Consider the following 12,544-nt stretch of genomic DNA (forward strand, 5'->3'; position numbering starts at 1 on the left):
GCTTGGACATGTGCACACACCAGGTCTTGTAAAATACCTCACAGAATTTATGAGCAGTTCAATCATTAATGTAGCCACCACAAAGCCAAACATAACAACGCACCTTTTGTATTGTTGAAGTGTGTTTGCCCTGTGCTGCTCATCCCTGCCCCGCGAGATTATGAAAGGCATGGCCCATAGAGAGTAAAGGTTTGTTTGAGTGGTGGGAGTGTATTTGGAAAATGTGGTAAACACCACACCCCACCAGGCCTGTCTGGACTGGAGAATAAATACATGTAGGAATTCACTCTGTGGGCAGTTTTCTGAATGAGTCGCGTTTGTTTTCCACAATTAAGTCTGTAAGCTCAGACTTTTCACTGTGACGATGCGTGCAGAGCAAATGTGTGTACTGTTGTTAGCGGTTCAGGAAATATTCCAAGAGAGTGGAAATCTACTTCCAGTAACTGTGATGAAGCTGTGATATTTGCTGCCTGTCTGACAGGCGGTAGTGGATGACGACCACATCCCTGCTGGGTTACTTACATACCAACCCACTGCACTTCTGAGCTGGCCATTCCACGAGCTGCAATTTTTAATGTGTGACATTTAATAAGGCATTATGTGCTGACAAGATAGGTGAGTGTTGGCCACCACTCTCCTCCAAAAAATTAATCTTACATATAAAATTCCAAAGGCACATTGTTCTCAAGCCTGTGAATTATTGAACTTTTATTCTAAATTAATGTTGTTTAACATTAGAATGGTTATTTTAATTTAATTGAGTGGCTTGTCATGATTCTTTTTCTTGATCGACTCTTCAAACTCTTGAGTCACCGCTTTAAACTGACTTACCTTTTGACCCCAAATAAATCTCTGTTTTACAGGCTCATATTTTTCTGCTCTTTTGCCGCCTCCCTGTTTTCTTTTTTTTTTTTTTTACCTTTACTGGTCCATCGGATTTGAAATATCATGAACTACGTTTACTTAAGAATTGGATTAATCGCCATTATCTACAATCTACATTGTGCATTGTTGTTTTTTGGATTTTCAGATTAACATTTTCAATCATTCACACGCGATTCATTTTCTAAACAACATATGTTTTTATTCTTTATAATTATCTCATATAAAGCGGTGAAAGGTGACATGATACATATTGAAAGACGTCAAAAAACTTGGAGCACTGACAAGACAACCTTGGAAGGTGAGAAAAGGAGTCTTTCAATCTAAAACAAAGTACAAACTAAGTCATTGATAACAAAGACAAAGACAGCACTGGACTCCACACCAGCTAAACTGGACGGGAAACAACACAATAATTAATGCTGGACAAAAATAACTGTAGTAGTAGTAACAGACATAGTTTGGGAGCAAAGAAAACAAGCACTTGAAAACGTTTAACTAAAAGCACTTTGCAAAGCAGGGAAATGCACAGAGGCACAGAGGAGACAAGTATTAAGTATCTCCATAGCCTTTCAGAAAAAAAGAAAGAAACCAGAACAAGAAGAGGAAAACTGAAACATACAAAATAAAACAGGAAGTTTGGATCCCCCCCCACACACACACACTCTCTCTCACATACACATTCATAATACAAAAAATAATATATAATATTAATAATACATTCATACAAAAATACATAATAATAATAATACATTCATAAAGAAAACCGAACAAGAAGAACATTCATAACGTAATCAATTATATTTCACCAATTTGTTTTCAGTTGACGGTAAAATGAATTCTAAGGTTACGGCACTAGATGCCGCCAAATACTACCATTAGCTATAGAAGAGCAGCGTGCTCGTGCGTGATCAATTTTTATTAGTTTTATGGAAACGTAATCTCATCATCTTTTCCAGTCCAACAACTGAATGCTAGAAATAAGATTTGGAACTATTAAAAAATATAACAGCTTCATATTTTATTGTAAATACTGTTAACAGCTCGTGTTCCTGGGGGTTTCTTTTCGCCTTCTGATGAATACATTTTGTCCTCGTGAAAGTTGGGATGTGAGTGAAATAAACAAGTCCATCTCTGCGTGGGTGAACCTCTGGAGTTTATGGAGTCAAATGTTCCACCCTCATATTAAACACAGCCGTCATGTCTGAACAGGAGACAGCATTTATACAGACCAGAGGAAATTATTCTTCACTGCAAACCCGCAGCCGCGCCGCCACCAAATCGCCGGTATGCATTTCGTGTCAGTCGCAGGAAATGAAAGACGGAGTTTAAGGATTGAAACGTTGTGTTTAGATCGATTGTTGTGAGTCTCAATCACGCTGTTTGGTTTAATTACCCTTCACTGTGCCTCCCCCTCTTGCTCCCTCCTCCTCCTCTTCCTCCCTCCTCCCCCTCCCGCCGATGCTGTTGACTGCCTGGTTACGTAACACAGTGAGTCCTGGCGCACGTGTCTGCGGCCGCAATAGATAACGATATTTGGACAGATTAAAAATCGTGTGATCAAGACACTTACAAAGGGGGAAATCTTGTGATTATATCAGAGTTTAAAAAAATACACATTCGGACTCGGCCATTGTGAAATCGTTATTATTATTATTAATAATAATAATTAAAATTCAGGTTGTGGTGGGTGTCTGTGGATGTGTGTGTTTTAAAATATATTTTTATAGACCCATTACATTGCAGCAAGATCTAATTTAGAGTTTGAAGCTCTACTGTAGAGATGAATGTGGACTTTGGAGATCCACCTGTGAAATACAACCTGGCTTAATACCTTTCTCACCTGAAGTGGGCAGTGAACATCAAATCCTTCATAATGGCTCCCAGCAAATGTGAAGTGTAGAAATTTCACTTCCCGAGGGGCAATTTTAGAATGTCTGATGAACCTAGTGAGCATGTCTTTGACTGTGGGAAGGGAAAACATGCAAACTCCATGCAGAAAGGCCACCGGTCCGACCCGGGAATTGAACTTGCAACCTTCTTTTTGCAAAGTCAGAGTGCAAACCTCTAGGCCCAGGGCTTGAACAGTTATGGGGCAAAAAATATGGCAATTCTCGTTTCAATCTGTGATATTTGTTGAAGGCTGAACCTGGTTCTCTGCTATGCAAATTATAAATGGATAGCTAGAGGCAACCCAAGCGGACATTTTGAGCATCCTTCCACTGGATATGAATGTTTTGACAAAATTGCTAATGACACCAACTGAAGAAGCGGGAGAGCATTATTTACGAAATTGTCAAGTTTATGATCACCGTGGACATTACAGTGAAATTAGTTCTCTCCCTATGCCAGGGGTCCTCAGGTAATCAGAGTAGAAATGGTCCACCTCACAGAGAGAGGCCACTTGGGGCAAAGATGTCCAAGTGGGCAGACATGAGATCTCTCTGTTGACCTTGGAACACTTCGGTATCCAGGTGGCTGGGAAGTGGAAAGTCACGGTATGTTTATTATGACATCTGATAGGGAAGCCAAATCAAAAAGTGAATTCCTGTTTATCCTGGAGATAATGGAGATACACTGCATTGAAACATATACACTTTAGCTCAATTTATATTTGACTAAATTACATGAAATAGAAAAATGTGCGTGTTTAATTTCTCAGATATATATATATATATATATATATATATATATATATATATATATATATATATATATACGCGCACTTTTTTTTTTTTTTTAGTCGATGTGCTCAAAGAACGGACTAACACAGTATGTCGTCCCTGCCCAGTGTCAGCATGCCCTCCACTCGCTGACCACTCTCCCCCTCCCTCCCTGTCTCCCTCCCTCCCTCCTCGCGGAGCTGTCATCCTGAGCCTCAATCCCTTAAACGCCCGGATGAGAGCAGCAGGCGACATTCGCGGCACGGTCGCACGAGTCGATCGAGACCTATAACCATTCATTCTCCGGGGAGCAGGCAACGACAACGGCATCAGCCACTGCTGGAATCCCCGACAATTTCTACCGAAACTCGTGGGAGAATACGGCCGGAGACAGAGGCGTGGAGGCGGCTCGTCGCGGCACAGTTCTCCCCTCTCGGCGTGGTGTCCTATTTCGTTGGTAAGTACATTTTGTCAAGCGACGAACGCGCGTCTCTTTTCGGCCGCGGTCACCAAAGTTGTGCCCCATCTCCTTTAAGAGAGCTTTTCTTTGTGGCGAATTTAAAGGAGGCCTGGCGAGTGGAGTCTCACACACCGCTCCAATCTGCGCTCACTTGTCCACGTTTCTGTCCTGACCGCGGTGCTGCCGGTGGCATTTCCACGCCAGACCGTCGAACGACCTCTGGAATCGGAGTTCGGTGTTGCTGCCATTCGGTGGCTCAAAACAAACAGTGAATGGAAGCCGCTACACGTGTGTCGGTGCGTGTCCGTGTCCTCGCTCCGTGACCACAATAGAGGCGATTCTTGTGCGCTGGAGTGGGGTGAGGAGGATCGGAGGGGGGGTATGGCAGAATCAAAGGTGAACGACTGGTCAGAGTTTTAACGAGAGACTAATCGCTGGCCATAATCACGCGAGTTGATTTCACTCTGTTGAGCTTTTCAGTGCGTGGTCTGTTTGACGAGGCGGGTCAGCGCAGGCGCACTCGTCATCTGCTTCTTCGTTGCCCAATCGGTTGGTATGAGACCCTTCAGGTTTCAGTGCTATATAGAATCATGACTGACGTGAGCAGAGCATCGCACCATACAAGAGAGTTCTGTCACATTCGCCAACATCTGTATACAAGTTTGAGCCGTTAATAATGTCGCTCAGAGACTTCCTCGCCTGGTGTTGACTTAGACAACCATGCTGTTGTGTTAAACTATACCTTTTGTAATTCCCACCCAATCACGAGATGGATGAATTGTCTAAGGGTCCTTAAGCACCACTGGAAGGTAGAGGTGGGTGATCTGGCAAAGACGTCACATCTCAATTTATTATTATTGTTTTATTATCATAATGGTTTTATTAATTATATTTTAAAGTCTCTGGTCGGTGCAACCAAGACGTTTTGGTACCCAACACAGTCCTTGAAGAAAGAAAAATCCGACAACTCAGGCCAAAGAACACATTTTTGCCAACATGTGGAAAGAATGTAAACAACAACAACAACACTCAACAGGAACACTCTTGCAACACAAAAAGTCACATTCAATAGACATGGAAGTAATATCGGTGGAGACATGTTTGCTTCTTCAGCAGTACTTACTGAACCTGATTCTGAAAGACCTGTACTGTTAGACCATATTACTATTCTGGTATCAGCTAAGATGCTTCAGCTCCATCTAAAAAGTAGGCAGGACTGATTGTTATCACAGATTGAAAGCCAGGAACAGCATTCTGCATGCTGTGTAAATATTTATTTGACATTACACGAAATATATTATGGACATCAGACATCGACACTGAGTTGCAGCAGATGCTGTTTTTTGACTCTAAATGAAAGAAAGAAATGTGGGAAGCGGAAATGCCTGGTAGCCCCGCACTGAGAAAATCTAAGTAGCCGAGAAAATAATTTACAGACAGCATGGAGCTGTTTGGTCAAGTTAGAGGCACATCAGGTTTAAACAAAATTCAGTTCTGCACTTTTGACCAGCTTGTTTGCCCTGACTGTGAGTGAATGTGGCAAGACGACATATGCACATGTACAATGCAGGGATGCTCCCATCAGGATTTTTGGCGCTGATCACCACTGATCACTGATATCGATCACATGAATTGACCATTAATTTGTATTTGTAATCAAATTTGTATTTGTAATCAAAATGATGAGACCTTCTGTGTACATGATGTGAAAAAATTAACCATTAAATCATTTTAATTCACACGTATTCATGCCTCACTTAAAGGAGGCAGTAAAATAGAAAAACCTTACAGAATGCAGCAACTATTCTGTCAAAAGAAGAACTGAAAAACATTTAATTTTTTAAGTTTGGTGGATCTCTTAAGACTTTGCTCTGTCCGTGAAATATTTACATACTGGCCAGCGGGGCTCCGGGACAGAGAGCACTGCATTTATGAAAGTTTCCACTCTGAACGTTTTCAAAAGTTTCAGATTCAGGTGACAGATCCAGTCACCCTGAGAAAGGCAGGTCATCAAGCTCGGTGAAATTAATAATTATTTCTTGGGCAATTTGCTTTGCATTCCGAATGTCACGCTCGGCTCGGCTGGTGTTGATATGTGTTCACAGCCTGCTGCTGAGGAACCACCGGTCTCACTTTCATGAGCCCGGAAAACTCTCTGTGCTCCGTCATGTGCTGGTGCTTTTTGGCGTATTTGTTTTGTGGCGGCAAAGCCTTTTAACGTACTTCTCTGCACAGAATCTTCCCATGCATGTGCTGCGGGATACAAACTTTACATGACAGACTGAAAGAACCTCCACAGTGAGCATTGAGTAGGAAGGAGCAAACGCGTCACAACCAGCGGGGCTACATCAGAGAACCAGTTGTCTCACACGTGATCAAGTTGTTGTGATCAGCAGTGACTGGTAGTGATCAGATCACGCTGATAACAGCCAATCACGATCGGTGGCCGATCGATTGGAGCATCCCTTGTACAGAGTGTCATGTGAGTCAGAGTCGATGCATCAGCATAGAACAACTTAAATTACTTTGATTTAACCATTCAGTGTGCAGAAGAGTTTACACAACATCTTACCTGGAGCAGTCGTCTCGTTTTTGCACAACTTGCCTCAGTTAAAGCAGGGTGTCTAGTATAGTCTAGTATATTGGGTCCCCACTTAAGTTGGTATTTGAGGTTCAGCAATTAAACAGATTTGAAGAACTAAGCTAAACCTGCCTCACTTTTAACCTCAATGTGACATTAACTACGTTGGATGTTGGCATGTGAGTAGAATAGATGGGCCATTATATCATAAATAAGCTTGAGCTGATGTCAAGTCAGCGAGGAACCAATATTTGTATGATCCAGTTTTAACAAAAGAATTGCTGTAAATTCTGTCTTTACCTTGCTAAGAGAGAAAGGTTGCACTATGTCTGCCATGCTGTCTATACGTACATCTGGAAGAAAGCAGAGTGATGGTTAAGCTTGCAAACTTCACCACACTAGTCGTCATGTCACAGACTGTTCTGTCAGTTTATTTTGGGGTAAAATTGTGGGTGTGTAAGATGTGAGTGAGAGCGCCTGTTGCCTCTTGCCTCTTGCCAGTTCCGTCATAATTAGCACCTAAATGTGGAGCCGCTACGAGGATGAATCAAGACACACTGGTGTTCAATTGAATTCAAGTTCTTGTGTCATTCTGTTTTTTTAAATTATTTTTTAAAAATAGTTTTCAACTTGTGCTTTCCATTGACTTCTCTGTTCATCATGTTTTGTGTTTGCTCTTTATTTGATCACTTTCCTTATTGTCCGTTGTTGCAAGTGTCAAGTGAGCGAGCGGTGGAAAGAAATATAAGCCCCACGTGTTGGAGTTTTGGGGTGGGGGTGCCCCTCAATACTGTGACTACTGTTTATATACATTTTTTTCATGTGCAACAGTGCTTTGTTCCTTTCGCTGATTTTATGTAATGATTATTATATTACGTTTGGCTTGAAGTCAGTATTCAACAGCGATTAAAATGTTTTTCTATTTGCAGTTCACTAGGTCAATCCAGATACGTTATTCACATCAATGTATGCATCACTTCCATCATCATATGTTGGTCTGTCTTAAAGGGAAGACGTGTTTTGATGTTGATTGCATCACATTTATTGTTGGTCGTACTACACAATGATTTATTGCTTGAGTTTTGTGAATAATGCAGAATGTTATGTTCATACTGAATTTTTTCTGACATTGGAGAGGACACGCTCACAAGTGGTCACCTCCTGACTCTCAGTCAGAATCTTTGATAGTTTGTGTACAGTATTAGTTATTGATAGAAAATAATTGAGCTCTTGCCTCTGAACTTTTACTTGAAAGCGTGACGTCACACGGAAATGATAATGTGAACACACATCCACTTGAAGTATGTGGAATGAAAACAATAAAAAAACAAAGTGTTTACTAATGCACACAGTCCATCCAGATGAGAGGACTGTGGTCTGAGACAGCGATCGCGCTGCAGAGCTTTGTGTGGAGACAATGACAGGAACTACAGCTGAGACACCAGGACAAAGCGGCTCTCAGACCTCTTTTTCTTCAGGAGATATTATACTCCATATTACCCCTAAAAACATTTTAATCATTCGTATGAAGTTAGGTTTCATTGACTAAAACTAGACAAACAATTTGGATGACAAAATTGGGACTAAAACTAAGAACTGGAACTAAATTAAATTCAGCTGTCAAAATTAATTCTGTTTTTTGGAATGCATGCATGTTTGGTTGGCTGTCTAATATATGTATGAAAAACATGCTGAGCAAAGGCTACTGGAAAATTAAACTTTTGACAGAATATTTGGTAAACGTCCCTTTTTTTTTTTTACTTTCCAAAAATTTCTTCTTGATGATTTATGCGATATTGAAATAGTAATGATATACTTAACCGCATTTGATAATCACATTTCGCATTTTTATCCAGCCTAATAATGTCAATTTAGTGCAACAAAATCAAACCCTTACCACATCTGTGGTTCATGGGCTTCTCCATTCTTCTTCTGAAAATAGGATGTAGGTGGTGGAAAGATGAACAGGAAGACGCCCAGAGTAATTTGCACATTCGGAGGCAAGGAACTCAACAAGTCATGGATTCCAAAACTGGTTTCTGTTTTCTTGATCGCCACCATTGTGTTGTCCTGAAGTGTGTTTATCCAGCCTGCTATTTCGGCCTTGCTGCAGTCTGACCTCATTAGCAGTCTACACAGTTTCTGTCACTTTTGAGCCCTTGTTTGGTAGCTCATGAGAAATGACTGAGGAAGATGATGTCTTGCAGAGTCGAAGCCCGTTTCACCAGCGATTCCAATTATTCTAATGGTAAAGCTGTACTGTGCTGCTCGTCCACCAAACCATATTTTGGACTCCCTCAGGCATTTTTACTGTGCGCTATAATGAGTAGTTTGATGATGCAATGGTTTCTTGTTTTTGTTTAGTTTTGAACACATTCTGTTGTTGACTTTAAGTCCAAGTGTGAGAACTGACATACTGAAACTATCAAAGAAAACAAGAAAGATTTGCAATTGTTTGTGTCTGCGTAATGCAGGTCTTTCATGATAGTATCAAATGTTAAGGCTGTCCGAAAACCCTTTTCCAGTCTGTACATGGATAAATCCAAGCGCTTGCATGTTGATGGTCTTTATGCCTTTCTGTACGTGTTCACGCTACTGTATTCTTCCTTCCTCTCTGCTGTAAAATTGTTGGTTTAAACTTAGGTCTACTGCACGGGCCTCTGTTTAAACAGTTCACGAACTTATTTAGCCACTTTCGTTTAACCACGTGTCTCCAGTGTAACAACTTTATATAAGTTTGCTGCTGAACTTTCACTTGCATCATCTGCATCAATGAGGAAAGGAAAAAATTGACAATATTGTGAATGCCATAATGCAGTCATGTGGTAACACATCAACAGCAGAGATCCATATGTATCTCAGTTCTAGGTCTAAATGCAGTCTGTTTACCATTTCCTGGTTGGCTGTTTGAGCACTGATGCTTTGCAAGGAAAACCAAGATATTACATCAGAGGAATCTGGTAACTTTTAGTCCTTGAATTCTGAGCAACCTTCTTAAGCTGTAAAACCTGAGCTCTAAAAGCTTCACTACTGCCACACCAGACAAGCAATTCCAACTTCAAGAGACGGCGACAATACGATGTTTTAATGGTGGGGTAATGATTAATCACTGCTCCTGATAAGATCAAGGAAGGTAAGAATAATGCTGGAGGCTTGGTGCTTGGTGTCACTCGCTAGTCGGGAGAATTTAACATGAGCACTTCTATATATCTGTCAGATAAGGCAAATTACAGTAGGATTTGATTGCTCTATCTGTTCTTGTTGTAAATTTGGATATGAAATCATGATGCGATAAGATAGGCAGATGAATAACTTCCCTCTTTTTTAAAGGAGATGGAGACACACGTGGGGAGCTCCTGTTGTTTGTCAGACATGCATGATAAGGGTCATTGCCAGGTTGTCCGTCTCCCACACTGATAACCTTGTGTACCTGTCTGTCTTATACTGAGTTGACGCTACAATGCCTCACACCCACTTGCACCGCGTTGACGCTGCAGGGGCTTCATTCAGTGGTCATTGTAGCGCGCTGCTTGCGTTTTCACAAAGCTAGGATTTGCAGGGACAAAAATAAAAAGCACTTGCATTTGTAGCAACTTGATCTTTTTTTCCAGTGAACATGCTCGGGGTGGATGATATAATATGATGATACAGTATTAGACCGTGAACGGTTTGAACTTGTTGACAATCTGCCAAAGTGAGGATGTCACTTCCTTTACGCTATCAACTTATTGCACTCTCTTCCTGCCACACAATCACTAAGCTAACAAGCCAGTCAAACATGCAACTTCAAGTTGTCTTTTTTTTTTTTTTTTTTAAACTGATGCGCCTCAAACTCGATCACTCACCGTCACAGCCGGGTGAATTACTTTTTGTGCCTGACCGCAACGCTAAAGACTGTCTGCGCTGCAGAGCTAATGCAGCCAATGGCTAACGTGACGTCTCACTTGAAACCTTTGACACTCGTCAAACACTTACAGTCATTACTGTGATGAAGCAGTCTGAATATTAAAGATATATCTGTAAACTCCTCTAAACTAGAAAGGAAATTATGCCAAATGAGGTAAGTTAGGAATGGTATGCCAAACGCTGTGCAAGACGAAGTTTAACCCCTCCACCACAACAGTTTGTTTGTGTTTGTCTCACAAACAAACTAGTCTCAAAAATCTATCTCTAGTCTCAATAAATCAAAATTATGATTCATAATAATGAAAATTGTGATATGATGTTTTTGCCACCCATAGAACACAAACAATACCCTGAAAAAAATCTCTTCTTTGCCTCATAAAAGTCAGTGTTGAATGTAAACAGACTGGGAATGCGAGCTGAGCTAATACCACAGAGCTGAGAATTCCCAGCAGTTTGGTGATCCTGTTAGCTCTCATTTGGATCTGTAAGACACATTCTAAAATGTTCAGACCGCTCGTACCAGAGTGTTCGCCGCTGACCTTTTAGTGTCCCCCAAGTCTTTCTCAACATCAGCTGTCTTGTCATTGTCATCTTTTCATTCCAATCAAATCTATTGACACTAATGGTCCTGTTTCCCTCCGGTACGGTTTTCCCCTTCGAGTATTGATAGGAAACTCCATCAGGAACTGAATTGTTAAGCAGCATCAAACTAGGAATCCAAATTGTTAAAATTGCATAAAGTTTTTTTAATTAAAAAAAAAAAAGAAAAAAGTCATTATATGGTGAAGGACAGCAACAGTCACAGTCACTTTCGCTGGTGAGATGAACAGAAATTCAGACTAGAATAGTTGATAGATTAGTCGACTGTGAAAATAATCGTTTGCTGCAGCCCTAAAACTGCACAATGCTATTTGCAGCAAAGCTGACATCAGGTTTATGTATTCAATGCAGACATCAGCAGAGACCTGAAGACCAGTGCAGCAACTAGTTCCTGTAGGTGTTTTAGCACTATGATCCCCACTGTGTGTGGACTCAGTTGAAGAAGCTGTTAGAAGAACGAAAGGACGCTGTGACTTGAAAATATCTGGTCTGTCTTTGCTCTCGCCAGCGTTCTCTGTTTTTGAGTCGTTTCCTCAATGTTTCAGGACATAAAATAAAATGAAAGACCAGTGTGGCATAACAGTGAAGAATAACCTGCTCGTGGTGACATGAATTGATTGAACACTTGTTGAATACAATTGACTTTCACTTGGTCATTCACATTATTAGCACCGACAGAATCCAAGAAACGCTGCTCACCCGAATCCTGGTTTTTGTTGCTGGTGAGCTCCAGTTCAATCATATGAGGCAGGAGGTCTCGGTGACCCCTGTTAACCCAAATGGCCTACTGTACATCATATTGGTCTGGAGAGAGTCATGACAATGTGCTCTTTCATGCATGACAAGAGAGCGTAGCCTCTGATGTCTGTTGTCTCCCACTCCACTTGTTCGTCTTGGCCTAATTCAAAGTGATTTGAATGCTGTTGTCTCTGACACCCTGAATTCCTCAAAATTCTCCTTTGGATGAGAATTTAGTAAAACAAGTTTTCCCAGAGTTTTTCAGAATAACACAGAACCTCAAGGGGAGAGGTCGCTGCGCACATGATGCGTGTTGAAATGTAAACAGTTTTAGTCAGGTGATGCTCAACTTTCAAATGATTCAAAATGAGCCACGTCAAAAAAACTAAATATTGTTGAGCTTAATTTTCTTGTAGCATTGTTATGAAAGGTGAAGAGATCACGGACGAGCATGAATTTCCTTTTTTGGAAGTATTTTTATTGTTTATTGCTGTTTTTTACAAAACATTCAGAACTTGATGCCTTCCCTCCCTTTGTCATTACTCATATTAAAGATAATGGTACGCCATTCCCTCCCTTTGCCATAAAAAAACCCCCAACCAAACAGTATAAAAACCACACCGCAAAACCTACATATGTTATAGTCAACTTAGAAGGTTGAACGTGTACTCATTGAAAAGTGTTCAGCATCTATGTTGTTTACTAAGGTAACAA

The 12,544-nt window shown here is 40.9% G+C and overlaps 1 protein-coding gene across 4 annotated transcripts in view; it reads left to right on the forward strand.

Moving 5' to 3' along the window:
* Positions 1-3,764: 3,764 nt before the first annotated feature.
* Positions 3,765-12,544, forward strand: part of slc20a2 (solute carrier family 20 member 2) — a 52,322-nt gene continuing 43,542 nt past the window's right edge. For all 4 annotated transcript variants that reach the window (XM_053871051.1, XM_053871053.1, XM_053871054.1 and 1 more), the window contains exon 1: positions 3,765-4,002. The gene's annotated coding sequence lies outside the window, so the exon portion shown is untranslated. The remainder of the gene's footprint in view (positions 4,003-12,544) is intronic.

The sequence above is a fragment of the Synchiropus splendidus genome, chromosome 7 (genome assembly GCF_027744825.2).
Source record: "Synchiropus splendidus isolate RoL2022-P1 chromosome 7, RoL_Sspl_1.0, whole genome shotgun sequence".
NCBI lineage: Eukaryota > Metazoa > Chordata > Actinopteri > Syngnathiformes > Callionymidae > Synchiropus > Synchiropus splendidus.